General features: G+C 39.8%; 1 protein-coding gene across 2 annotated transcripts in view; it reads right to left on the minus strand.

Annotated features, from left to right (window-relative positions):
- The window catches only part of LOC105920400 (calcium-dependent secretion activator 1), a 710,204-nt gene that overhangs the window by 576,929 nt on the left and 119,804 nt on the right, over positions 1-13,471 (minus strand). The gene's annotated exons all lie outside the window — the stretch shown is intronic.

Consider the following 13,471-nt stretch of genomic DNA (forward strand, 5'->3'; position numbering starts at 1 on the left):
TTCTCTGTTTGCGTCCGCCATTGTGTTCGCCTTTTGCCTACCAGTCCGGCGCGCATGCGCGAAAAACCCGCATCATAACAATTACAATGAACTACCCTATAGGCCACCGCTGCGGTGCCGGTGTTATACATTTACATGTACATTTGCCAAAAAACGCACCCCCTGCTATTTTACTGAAATATACACTTGTAGCTGATTTAACATTTCCTACATGTTTACAAATGTGTTCTAAGCTACCAGTATGAATTTCATGAGTCTGGGACAATTTTTAGATTAAAAACATAGGGGGTGCATTTTTCGGCAGCCATTTGCCAAAAAACGCACCCCCTGCTATCTATGAGGGGTTGGCACTTGTATGACTTTATTCCTGTATATCCATGTGTAGTTAAAGGATAAGGGTCAGCAAATGCAAATTCTGCCCTTTAAAATAATGACAGGGCAATTGTTGCTGTATGATCTGCAGCCCCATTTGGAACTTTTAAACAGGCTTTTGAAGAACTTTGATAATTTGCTGCTGTAATATTATAGAATTTTCAGAATAAAAAGCTAGCAGATGTGCATAATCAAAAACAATATCATAAATACAAGTATAGAGCATTAACTATTGTTATAAAGGTCACGCTATTTTCTGGAAAAATACATTATTGTATGAGTTAAGTTCTTTTCCGTTTTATGTCTCTTTCTTTGTAAGTTTGAAATGTCCCATGCCCCTGAATGCACCATAGCTTTCTAACAGTCGCGAATGCATCGCACTGGTCTATGAACGCTGTGCTGTTTACTGTAGAAGCAGTCTGATCTTCCGTTTAAGAAAAAGCTTTGCAGTTTCAAAACTCACGTCGGCTCTCACGGTTTATTGTTGTGTGTGAATGACGAGAGACCACAACAAATAAATCAGCCGCACCTCAGATAAAAACTTTGGATTTAATGGTGTTCATTACACCCGTACTTTTGTAAATGAATCTGCCAAATAAACACCATTTTTTCACACATGAGGTATATTCAAACGTTTTTATATCACTAATAAGAACAAGTAACTCCGTTGGTCACATTTTAATCCGTTTTCTTCGTCGATATTCAGCTGTACAGAGCGAGGCGCGCTCCCGCGACACCGGCCGGCCGGCGGGGTTCGCGCACCGCTGCGGTTGCTGTCACGCATTTTCCCGGCTCGTCCACCGGGCGATTCACACGAACGCGTTTGAGTTGGCAACACTGAGCGTTGCTCATAAGATGGTGACGTCACGTGCGTACCGCGCCAGCAGTGCTCGGTCTGTGGCTGATGACGTGTCACAAGCACACGAGCCTGCTCAAGAACGCATACTGAGAAACGGCCATCGACAACGCAGCGCATAGGCTACCGGAAAAAAATACTCGACCTAGCAGAACAGATTGCCCGTATTTTCACGGTGACGTGACACACCAATATTTAAGACCCATGCAAAATTTATTTAAGACAATTTAATACTTTTCAAGGCCTTATTTTGAGGAAAATCGATTTACGACTTTTTAAGACTTTTTAAGGACCCGCGGCCACCCTGTGTATTGGTCACGTGACCGAAACAGTTCCTGTATCGGTCACGTGACTTTTCCGTAGCAATACACACATCGACACGGATTTCGCTCTATGAGACCGACACATGCGCCAACGCATCGGTGTTGCCGGACCAATCACTAGCTTCTACCTATATAATGTCTATGGTAATGAGGCATATAGTATATATTTTTTCTGTCGCTAGTAATGGATGTGTGAACACAAAGAGGCGGAGGGATATTTCAGCCAGTACTGTGTCTGTAGCATGGCAGTGCAAGCGAGTTTATTGTCACTTATTTTAGAGCCAAATAAGCCACTTCATTATCAGAAACAATCCCAAAAACCTTAGCCCGCGACTCACGAAATTTACAAGCGACTTTAGAAAAAAAGAAGCCCAAAGTCGCTTATAATAAGCAGAGTTGGCAACACAGATGACTCAATAACCTGCCCCCATCTAGCTGTGATTGGCTAGCATGTTGCCTTCAGTCATTGATATGATTGGTTGAACTGTATGATTGACAAATCAAAGATAGAAATGAAAAAAAGTTGGCCACTCCGAGGTAAAAAACAAAACAAAGCCAGCTTCCAGTCTAGGGCGGGCATAGCCATCTCTGCAGGCATGCACAGTCCCCCAATGCCCTCCCATGCCTACTCTGAAACACCCTACATTTATGACGGGCACAGTGTTGTCCAAACAAAAGTTAATGTAGTTTGTGATACAGTCTGTGATGCTGCCATTGTCCACACCATGAGGAGCACAGAGTTTTTCTTACACAGTAAAGCTGAAACAGTCCTTCAGAGCTTCTTCAGACTATTTCTTCACTCTGTGTGTCACAGCTGGTTCTCTGTGTGCAAGGAGTTTATACAAAGGCCTATTTCTACAAATTTTAACCAATTTTATAAAATAAAAAAATCAGGTTCTGGCAGATTTTTAGTTGGTAAATTAAATATTTAAAAAAAATAGAAAAAGCTGTTCCTGCGTAACAGTGAGTGAGAATGCGAATCTACAGAATGATTGAGCAAAAGATGCAGAAAACATTGAAATCAGATTTGAAGAATTTGAAAAAAGTTTAAGAATTTGAAGGAATTTGAAAAATTTGAAGAATTGGAAGAAATAGAAGACTTTGAAGGAATTTGAAGAATTTGAAAAAAATTGAAGGAATTTGAAAATTTTGAAGTAATTTGTAGTAGTAGTAGTAGTATCAGTAGTACTAGTATCAGTTTTTAAAGAATTTGAAGGAATTTGAAGAATTTGAAGGTGTTTGTAGTAGTAGTAGTAGTATCAGTAGTACTAGTAGTAGTAGTAGTTGTATTAGTAGTAATAGTAGTAGTATCAGTAGTAGTAGTAGTATCAGTAGTAGTAGTAGTATCAGTTTTTAAAGAATTTGAAGGAATTTGTAGTAGTAGTATCAGTAGTACTACTACTAGTAGTAGTTGTATTAGTAGTAGTATCAGTAGTAGTAGTATCAGTAATAGTAGTAGTATCAGTTTTTAAGGAATTTGAAGGAATTTGTTGTAGTAGTAGTAGTATTAGTAGTACTAGTAGTAGTAGTAGTTGTATTAGTAGTAGTGATAGTAGTAGTAGCAGTAGTAGTTGTTGTAGTAGCAGCAGTAGTATCATTAGTAGTAGTAGTAGTAGTAGCAGCAGCAGTAGTAGTAGTAGTATCAGTAGTAGTAGTAGTAGTAGTAGTATCAGTAGTAGTAGTAGTAGTAGTGGTAGTAGTAGTAGTAGAAGTATCAGTAGTAGTAGGAGTAGTATCAGCAGTAGTAGTAGTATCAGTTTTAAAGAATTTGAAGAATTTGAAGGAATTTGTAGTAGTAGTAGTAGTAGTATCAGTAGTACTAGTAGTAGTAGTAGTAGTATCAGTAGTAGTTGTTGTAGTATCAGCAGTAGCATCAGTAGTAGTAGCAGTAGCAGCAGTAGTATCATTAGTAGTGGTAGTAGTGGTAGTAGTATCAGTAGTAGTAGTAGTAGTAGTAGTATCAGTAGTAGTAGTATCAGTTGTAGTAGTAGTAGTAGGAGGAGGAGGAGTAGTATCTGTTGTAGTAGTATCAGTATCAGTTGTATCAGAAGAATTAGAAGGAATTTGAAAGATTTGAACCATTTGAACCATTTGAACAATAAGAATGATTACAAGAATTTGAAGGAATTGGAAGGAATATGAAAGATTTGAAGAATTTGAAGGAATTTGCATTCATTTCAATGGGAGAAAAATACGCACAAAAAGTACAAATATTCTTAAAAAGTATTAAAGTTAGAATAATGATGAGATATAGCTCGAATGTCGGGAAGGAGCTGAACGTTTTGAACGTAATAATAATAATAATAATAACTAGAATCGTTCAACTTCTGAAGAAGTTGAAAAAGGCGCCCGCCTGGTGGTGGGCATGACCGTCAAAGGCAAAGCTTCCGAGTTCCTTGGCCGTAGTCTCTCATTGCTTGGGGATTTTAAATCAAACCTTCTGAGTGAAAAGGATTTGTTTCCATCAAAACCTGCCGACCAGGAAAACTTTGCGTCTGCAGAGCTGCAAACTGCGTATTTCGATCTGAGACGCAGCTAATGAGCTAATTGGCGACAGCCGACAGTCAAAGTTTGCCATTCATTTGCTACGGTAGTCCTAAACCACTACTGACATAATACACTTTTTGGCCACAAGCGTCATTTTGGGGGCGTTGTTTCCACCTCTTCTCTTAGAGCCGTTTTTAATAGAAAGAAGAAAAGGCAAAAACGGTCCAAACAAAAGGTCGTAACGTTTACATTTGTAACCTCTGCCTTACATAAACACTAGAATTAAATCTTAATAAATAAAAGTATAGACAATTATTTCAGTAACTCAATTCAGTAAGTGAAATACACTATATACAGGAGTTTGACAATGAAACTAAAACACCTCTCATTTTAGTGTGGGAGGTTTCATGGCTAAATTGGACCAGCCTGGTGGCTATTCTTCATTAATTGCACATTGAACCAATAAGAGCAGAGTGTGAAGGTCCAATTAGCAGGGTAAGAGCACAGTTTTGCTCAAAATATTACAATGCACACAACATTATGGGTGATATGGTTGAGTTCAAAGGAGGACAAATTGTTGGTGCACATCTTGCTGGATGTGTCAAAACTTTCTTCAATTGAATAAAAACAAAACTGAAGTAATAATATTTGGACCAATAGAGGAGAGATCAAAAGTTAGCACACAGCTTCAGTCGCTTCAGCTAGAAACCACTGATCAGGCCCGAAACCTTGGTGTAGTGATGGACTCAGACCTGAACCTCCAAAAGCATTTACAGACAGTTACAAGGTCGGCTTTCTATCACCTGAAGAACATTTCCAGGATTAAAGGACTAATGTCTCAAAAGGATCTGGAAAAACTAATCCATGCGTTTATATTTAGTAGAATTGATTACTGCAACGGAGTTTTCACAGGTCTGCCTAAAAAGTGGATCAGACAGCTGCAGCTGATCCAGAACGCTGCTAGACTTTAAAATACTTCTGTTAGTCTATAAATCCTTAAATGGCTTAGCTCCTAAATACATTACAGACTTGTTATCAGTGTATCAACCCTCCAGACCACTAAGGTCTTCTGGCTCCAGCCTGCTCTGCATACCTAGAACCAGAACTAAACAAGGAGAAGCAGCATTTAGTTCCTATGCTCCGTTTATCTGGAACAAACTTCCAGAAAACTGTAAAAGTGTGGAAAGCCTGAGTTCTTTTAAATCAAGATTACAAACACAAATACTGCATTCAGATGGATTAAATCAAAATGCAGCGGATGAGTTTAGCCAATGTCAAACTAAACTCACGTCAACAGGAGACATCAACTGAAATAATAATAAAGATAACCTGAAATCAACAGAACGTCAACACATTCCATATTCCGATTTACTTTTTAGGCTATTTATACACAATTTAAACTTCTTGCTATTTTAACAACCAAGCATTTTATTATTATTATTATCCCTTATCTGATGTTTGGCACTTTGTTTTACCTTTTGTTAAAGTGCTCTTTAAATAATGATAACAATGATAATGATGATTATGATACACAACACAACAATACACAACAAACCAAATTGGTCTATATTTTCAGGCATTTCTAATTAAATCTATATACTTTATACTTTCAGCTGATAACACAGTCAATATATTCATAGTTGAACAATATTTCCCACTTCATGCATAAAGCCAATAAAAAGTGGAATGGTCCTTCAGCCTAATTAAAGGTTAAACATGTTAAACATGTTAAATAAATTCCTTTATCATCATTCATTTATACCAGTTGTTCAAGTTATTTAATTGTTACTTGTAAAAAAATATATATATTATTGTAAATTAGAAATGTCCCATGCTCCTGAAAGGAGGAGATTAAGTATAATATAAAATAAATTAATAAACAATACATAAAATACTTTAATGTTTTCTTAAAACGTCTGAATACAAACTGTCCCAAAACATGTTAAATAAATTCCTTTATCATCATTCATTTATACCAGTTGTTCAAGTTATTTAATTGTTACTTGTAAAAAATATATATATATTATTGTAAATTAGAAATGTCCCATGCTCCTGAATGCAGCTTTCTGACGCTCGGGAACGCATCACACTGGTCTGAGAACGCAGCGCGGAGTAGAGGCACGTTACTGCTTAAGACAAAGCTTTGCCGTTTGTAAAACTCATGTCGGCTGGCACGGTTTATTGTTCTGTGTGAATGACAACAGACCACAACAAATGAGTGAGAATGCTGTATAGCCGACCACGTTGAGGACTAAAGCCCTCCTAACATGGTTTGCGCTAAACCGCGTCAGCCAAGGGCGCCACGTCCAGCACGGGAGCCGCGTCCGCCACCGGCGCGCCCTCTAAAACAAAACTTTCCAAATCCGGTCGGGAGAAGGGTGAAAACATTGTTTCCACCAACAAAAGCCTTCAGAGCCGTTCTCTGATGTTCTTTTAATGAAACAATATTAGGTAGATTGGACAACATGGAAGAAATAGCAGCATCAATGTTAACGCTTGCTTCCTCAATGCGAGCCGCCATTGTCTAAATCAAAACAGTCTCATGGTCGCTTCTCCACTACGTCACATCTATGAAACTCCAGACCTGCGTCATGATTGGCTGGACAATAAAATTGGTTGGAGAAATCACTCTCTATGGGAGAGGTCCCAGATGGATTTGAGTGAAGCTAGGCGGAGCGATATCAATCTTGCTAGGGTCAGGTTAATATTCCAGTGGTGGAAAAAGAAAACCTTAGAAACCTGTTTAATATGTGATATAAGTGACATGTCTTGATCAAAGAGGCCACCAAGGTTTTTTATTTTATTACTGGAGGCCAATTTAATGCTGTCCAGATTAAGTGATTAAGAAGTTTATTTTTAACGACTGGTCCAAAAATGACAACTTCTGTCTGGTCAGCCTTTTAAATTGGTCAGAAAGTAAAAGCAGGAAATTGAAAGTCATCCAGGTTTTGATGTCATCAAGACATGCCTGTAGTTTAAGTAATTGATTGGATTTGTCAGTATTTATGGATAAATATAGCTGACTATCATCTGCATAACAGTGGAAATTAACCCCATGCTGGCTGATCATTTTACCAATCAGAAGCATCCAACAGAACACGACCAACAGAATGAAGAACACTTAATAGTTAATACAATTAATATCAACACACTGGACCATGACTAATCCTTACTCTTGCTGTTGTTAAATGCATGTGTGTTATAAGGGAATTCTGAGCCAGTGTCTCACCAAGATTGTGTTATGTTACATAATGACAAAGACTCTTCATTCTTTTGTTGGTCAGCAGTAATAGGATGGTTACTTAGGGAATATATTTCAACATGAAAACTTTCATAACTAATTTAATTACATAAAATTATTATAAATGCTCCCCATCCGGAGAGAAGGGCATCTCAGTGCCTTAAGTCCAGTCACCACACCACATTCACTGCAAACACTTATGGAACAGAACTGTCACACCAACCTGCTATTCCAGACCCTATTTGACCTAAGTCTAGTCCTAGTTAAATAAATTTAACCAGTCGTGCTGTAGTTAATCAGATACAAGGCACCGGCAGAATTGACACCCACTTATCCTAGTCTAGAGATTTTATATACACTAGCTGAGAATAGATGTCCCAACCATGTTTACTAGAATGGGGGGGTGGGGCGGGGGAGGGGGAGGGGGGATTTAAATGAGAACAAAAAAAAGAAGCTACTAAAACAATCAAAACAAATATTAACCCTACACTGCTGCTCTAGATGTAAGACCCTTGGCAATAAAAATAGATTTTTGATGAGTGAGGGAGAGGGGGAATCAGTTTAACAGAGACTGTGTCCAGGCGTCTTCATTTCAGTTATGTATTTGTCCCTTACAGGGACCTATGGGAGTTAAAACTAATACACCTTAAAACCTCAGCATGTGCCTTTATTTTATTATCCAATCAAGAACAAACATTTTTATTAAAAGAATTTAAAAGAACAGATACAAATATCATAATGACAGGGAATAAAAAGCTCCTTCTTTAAAGCAGAGATGAAAAAAGGGCTAAAAAACTTGCTGCCCCCCAAAATCTCTCTCATTCCCCAAAAACTACAAGCAGTGAAATGGATCTTAAAAGGTCCAAAAAAACTCTCAAAAAGTGCCTTTCCAACAGTGCTCTAAAAATATAGCTGAGTAACAATATGATTAGCATACAAGGAGGGATTTCTTACACAAATTACAATGTGAAGAAAAAAAGCAGTCTCTAAAGCACTATTCACACAGGATTAGTTTTTCCTAGGAACCCAATGTAACAAATAAATTACCCCTATATGTCAGTTTCTTATGTATTGCATTCTCACGTGATTACCAAAGACTGAGATTTGCTGAAATGTACAGACATCTCTGCTGCTGGTTGTGCATGTGATTGTAATAGAAGCAGTGCAGCCAACACTGTTTTTTATTGTGCAGTCGTTTATTAGGATTTGTTTTTTTTCTCTAGCAGAACCCCTTCTACTGTCTATTGCACTTTGCAACAAGATCTAGCCTAGATCTGTGGCTGTTGTTGCTGTTGTTGCATTTTACAGACAGCGGGAGCCAGTTATTGTTGTGATCCAAAAGGACTCTATTGAGTCATTGATATTGAAGTTTAGCCGGGATCCTCTGTAGATTTACATTTAGTGAGTCTTAAAAGTGATGTCTGGATGGAGTTGAAGAGCCACACGTGGAGAGACAACCAGGTAAGAAGTGGAGTCAGAAAAGCACAGTAGCAGATTGATGAAGGACAGCTGTCACCAGGCAGTAAACGTTGCATAAAAACAGCCCAGGGGCCTGTTCTTTGTACATCACTAACTCAGTTAGCTGGATTTGATTGTTGACGATTTGGCATGATCTTGAATTGTTCGGTTCTTTGAAACTCAACCTTGACTTGTTGTCATAGTAATATGTGCGCAAGCTTAAACCTGCTCGAGAGCAGGCTTATTTTATGTAAACAGGATTAGATCGCAGCTGTATAAGCGGAGGAGATGGGAAGTCTGTCGTAGCCATGTCCATTTTTACGACAGCAACCTGTTGCGGAAGGTGCAAGAATAATTTGCAGAGTTTTTCGAATTAATCGCGTATTGCGCAATAGACAGGATTCTTTAGTGCAGCGTGTAATTGTAGAGAGATTTTTCTGGGTGGCTGTTATAAACAGACAAACACATCATTTAACAGTGGCTTTTAAAGAGGAAAAAGTTGTGTTAGAGCCATAAATAGAAAATATTTAGGTTATTTGTATGATGGTTTGCTTTTCATTTTTATCATATTCAGTAAGAAGATTTGTTCAGGCTTTTTTATTGTGAAGTTTAGTTTACTTTAAAAGGCTTGCTTCCTGTCAAGCAGTATATTGTATTAGAAAAACCTATGGATGGATTATCTAGCCACGGAGCAATACAGTTTTACCGTGTAAACTGTGTATGACTTGGAAAAGGAAGAATTTAATTTTTTATGGATAAAGAATTTTTTCTTAAAATTCCCAGTTTGCACGTGTCCTTCCCTTCCAGTGTCTAAGGAATGACACCGAAATTTGGACCTCTTGACATAACAAGTGCCTTTTTAAAATAAAGTATAATAATTAAAGGCTATCGTTTTGCAGAATATTCTTGTATTGCACTTTTACTTGTCCCCATGTTCTAGTGGGTCCCGTTGAGGCTCTGACATAAAAGAACAAAGTGAATATGAAATTATTAAAATGCAAAAATTCATACTGTAGAAAGTGATAGAAACATCTAACATGGACAGTATTTACGCATTAATTTGTCTGCTGCTTTTTGCCAGCCCTCTCTCCTGGCTTTAGCAGGCTTTGATGTGTTCCCTGTTGTTTTACTTAATGACTCAAATTCGGCATAACCTTCCATTAAAAGCTCGTGTTCTGCTTGGGAGAAAAACTGTGGGCGTTCTTTGGCCATGCTGAACAGCCAATAGCAGCGTTGCTGATCATTGTTTCTACTATCGATACATTTCCCCTTTTAAACAAATGCATGAATGCGCAGTTATCTCAGATAACTCAATCCAGCAATACTAATCATAAACAACAGGTGTGTTCGAAGAACCCAATTAGCCGGATCAGGATTAGCCGGATGAAATCATCTTGGATGTGTCATTTGATCTCGGATGTTTTAAGCAACGTACGAAGAACGGACCCCAGGTGAGCACAGACCAGATGCAGACCCTACGGATCCACATCTTAATCAGGTCCAAGCACTGAGTATAATCAGTCTTAGGCTACCTTCACACTGCTCTTCTTGATGCTCAATTCAGATTTTTTGCTGAAATCGGATTAAATGTTACAGCCATCATACTGTTGTCTGAACATTTCAAGACCGCAAAGGGACCCACAAGCACAGAAGGAGACGTCACACAGTCACACAAGAGACGTCACACAGCAGCCCTGTTTATGGAAATAATGGTGAAAATAATGGTGTGACATGACAGCTTTGTTTTGCCCCACCTCTGCTGCCTGCACTTCCCCAGCGAGCCTGATTCAACACACCTGCTCTCAATCATCTCCTGTGTGTATATAATCAGTTTGTTGCCTTCCTTCCTTGCCAGTTCATCTTTGTTTCTTCCAGCTCTTTTCCACCAGCTTTCTAGCTTCTAGTGACTTTTTGTGCTTCATCTCTGCCTCAGCCCAGTGTTTTTTGGATACCTCTGCCCTCTTGACTAATTCTCTGACCTTTGGACTGTCATTAAACCACAGAATTTTGGAAACTGCCTGAGTTGTCATTTGAGTCCTGGGTTCATTTCTTGGAGCTTCATGTGCACACGGAACCACCTACTGGCCAGGTGTATAATCACAGCCAGCTATATCTTAACACGTGTGATGCATTGATGTTTTTGCCTATTATGGCTCTTGGGAATGACTTCACAAAAAGTGTAGGATGAAATAATTTGTCTACATAAATTGTGTATACACATATGTGTATAATAAAATATTGTTTGAATGTATTCTCTGTGTGTAATTATTCCCAAAATAGTAGTGTCATGTGATATGGCATGGTGTGTAATAATCAGACCTCTCAACTTTGATCAAAAGTTAAGACTAAGATTATGCTAATTTTGGGGGCGGGGGGGATTATGGTCAACAATTTCCCCTCAGCAGCAACACTGAAGCACACAGAGGTTCACGCTGCGTCTTTACGCATGATCCAGCTGCTGATGTCTCCCTCCTTTCAGCTCAATGCACTTCTAGGCTGTTACAGTTTATAACATTCTCATCACCTTTCACAGCGACAGGTTTCTCAGTCAGTCGCCGGGCTGGCCAGACAAATTTCTATTGCTCTCATCAGTGCGGTGGGCGGGTTTTACCCCCGTTGGTGCGCTGCGTGCGATGGATAAACAGTGGGGAAAATGCATAACTAAATACTGTAAAGGGCTCCTATAAAGGGAACAGGGGTACTGACAGATCTGAGATGAAGCCCCCGATGTTACAAGTTCTTTAAAATTATCCTTAAAAGTGCGCACCTGAATTAAAGCGCGAGGCAGCAGCCCACCGAAGCGCCACTGATTCTATGAGAATCAGAACATGAAACACAGCGAGTAACTGTCCTATTGACTTTATCTGGCACACGTTGCTGCCGATGTGAGGACAATAAACGTAGTGATTCATGTTTTGAATGGTGAACGGTGATAAAAGCACCTGCTCCGAGGGAAAGGAGTGGGGAAGAAGAGCAAGCGCTGAGGCACAGAAATACGGTGCATGTAGTTAAAAAATGCAGAATTAATAAAACGAAACTTATAAACAGACCAAGTGGCGTTTTAAACTGCATCTGGTTAGCAGAACTGTTTTATAGTCCAGCGTGCAGCCATGACTGATTCTGAATGAACCGGTCATCTGGCAAACTCCGAGCCACTCCCCGAAGCAGCGAGGCTTCGGCCGTCATGGTTTTCGGCTCCTCCCCTAAATGAAGCAAGCCTCGATACGGACTTTACGGAAACGCCCCCTCCATTACTCGACACACGCCTCGAAGCCTCGGCACATCACGTAACATCACTACGAATCGGCCATAACATAGACTCGGACAACTCAGACCCGGTCCGCACCGCACTCCGACTACAGGATGAGCGGCTACAGGCCCAGAAGGAGCAACTCACATAGTACTATCAGGATCTTTTGGCCATTCAGATTGTGCAGTTGAACTTGTGCCTGGCACTTCACCACCCAAAGCGAGATCTCTGTCAGGCCCTGAGATGAAGGTGATTATGTGGACTCCTCTCTTAACGCAGGCATTATTCAACCGTTCTCATCACCAGCAGGTGCTGTTTTTTTCTTTATGGAAAATAAGGATAAGACACTTCACCCATGCATTGACTACAGGGGCTTACATGATATTACAATAAAGAACAGATACAGACTGCCTTTAATACCCCCAGTGGCCACTATGAGTATTTAGTTATGCCTTTTGGTTTGACTAACACACCTGCTGTTTTTCAGGCCCTAGTAAATGATGTCCTTCCTGACCTATTCAATGTCTGTGTCTGTTTATCTTGACAATATTCAGATTTTCTCCCCTAATGAACAGACGCATGTTCAGCAGGTCTGGCAAGTGCTCCAGCGACTCCTTAATGCAAAACTCTATGTCAAGGCTGAAAAGTGTGATTGCCATGTGCCCACGGTTTCCTTCCCGTGTTTTATCATCTCTGAAGGTGAGATTAAGATGAATTCAGTTAAGGTTAGTGCCATGACTGAGTGGCTCACACCAGCCGTAAGCAGCTGCAAAGATTCCTTAGCTTCGCCAATTTTTACAGATGCTTCATCCGCAACTTTAACCCCATTGCAGCTCCTTTGCATGCATTAACATGAAACAAAGTATGGTTTGAGCGGTCCTCAGCAGCTCAAGAATCATTTCTAAGATTTAAGAAACTGTTTACATCTGCCCCTGTCCTCATTCTTCCAGATCCTCGCCATCAGTTTATTTTGGAGGTGGATGCTTCTAACTCAGGAGTGGGTGCGGTTCTCTTTCAGCGAGTTGTAAAGGATAATAGATTCCACCCCTGTGCTTTTCTATCCAGAAGGTTGTCCACTTCAGAAAGAAACTGATGTTTGAGACAGAGCACTTTTGGCCATGAAGTTGGCAATGGAGGCGTGTATACACTGGTTGGAGGGCGCAGAACACCCCTTCTTGGTCTGGACTGATCACAAGTACATAAGGACGGCAAAGAGAGCCAGGTGGGCCATTTTTTAACTGTTTCAACTTCACTGTTTCATTTAGACGTGGCTCTAAGAACCTTAAACATGATGCTCTATCCCATCTGCTTTAGCCAGATGGAAGTTTCGAGATTACGTCCTCTGTTTTGCCCCCTTCTTGTATTGTTGCAGCCGTGACTTGGGATATGACGTGGCCGCTTTGTTTTGTCCCAGCTTTCTAGCTTCTAGTGACTATTTGTGCTTCGTCTCTGCCTCAGCCCAATGTTTTTTTTAGATACCTCTG

The sequence above is a fragment of the Fundulus heteroclitus genome, chromosome 20 (genome assembly GCF_011125445.2).
Source record: "Fundulus heteroclitus isolate FHET01 chromosome 20, MU-UCD_Fhet_4.1, whole genome shotgun sequence".
Classification (NCBI taxonomy): domain Eukaryota; kingdom Metazoa; phylum Chordata; class Actinopteri; order Cyprinodontiformes; family Fundulidae; genus Fundulus; species Fundulus heteroclitus.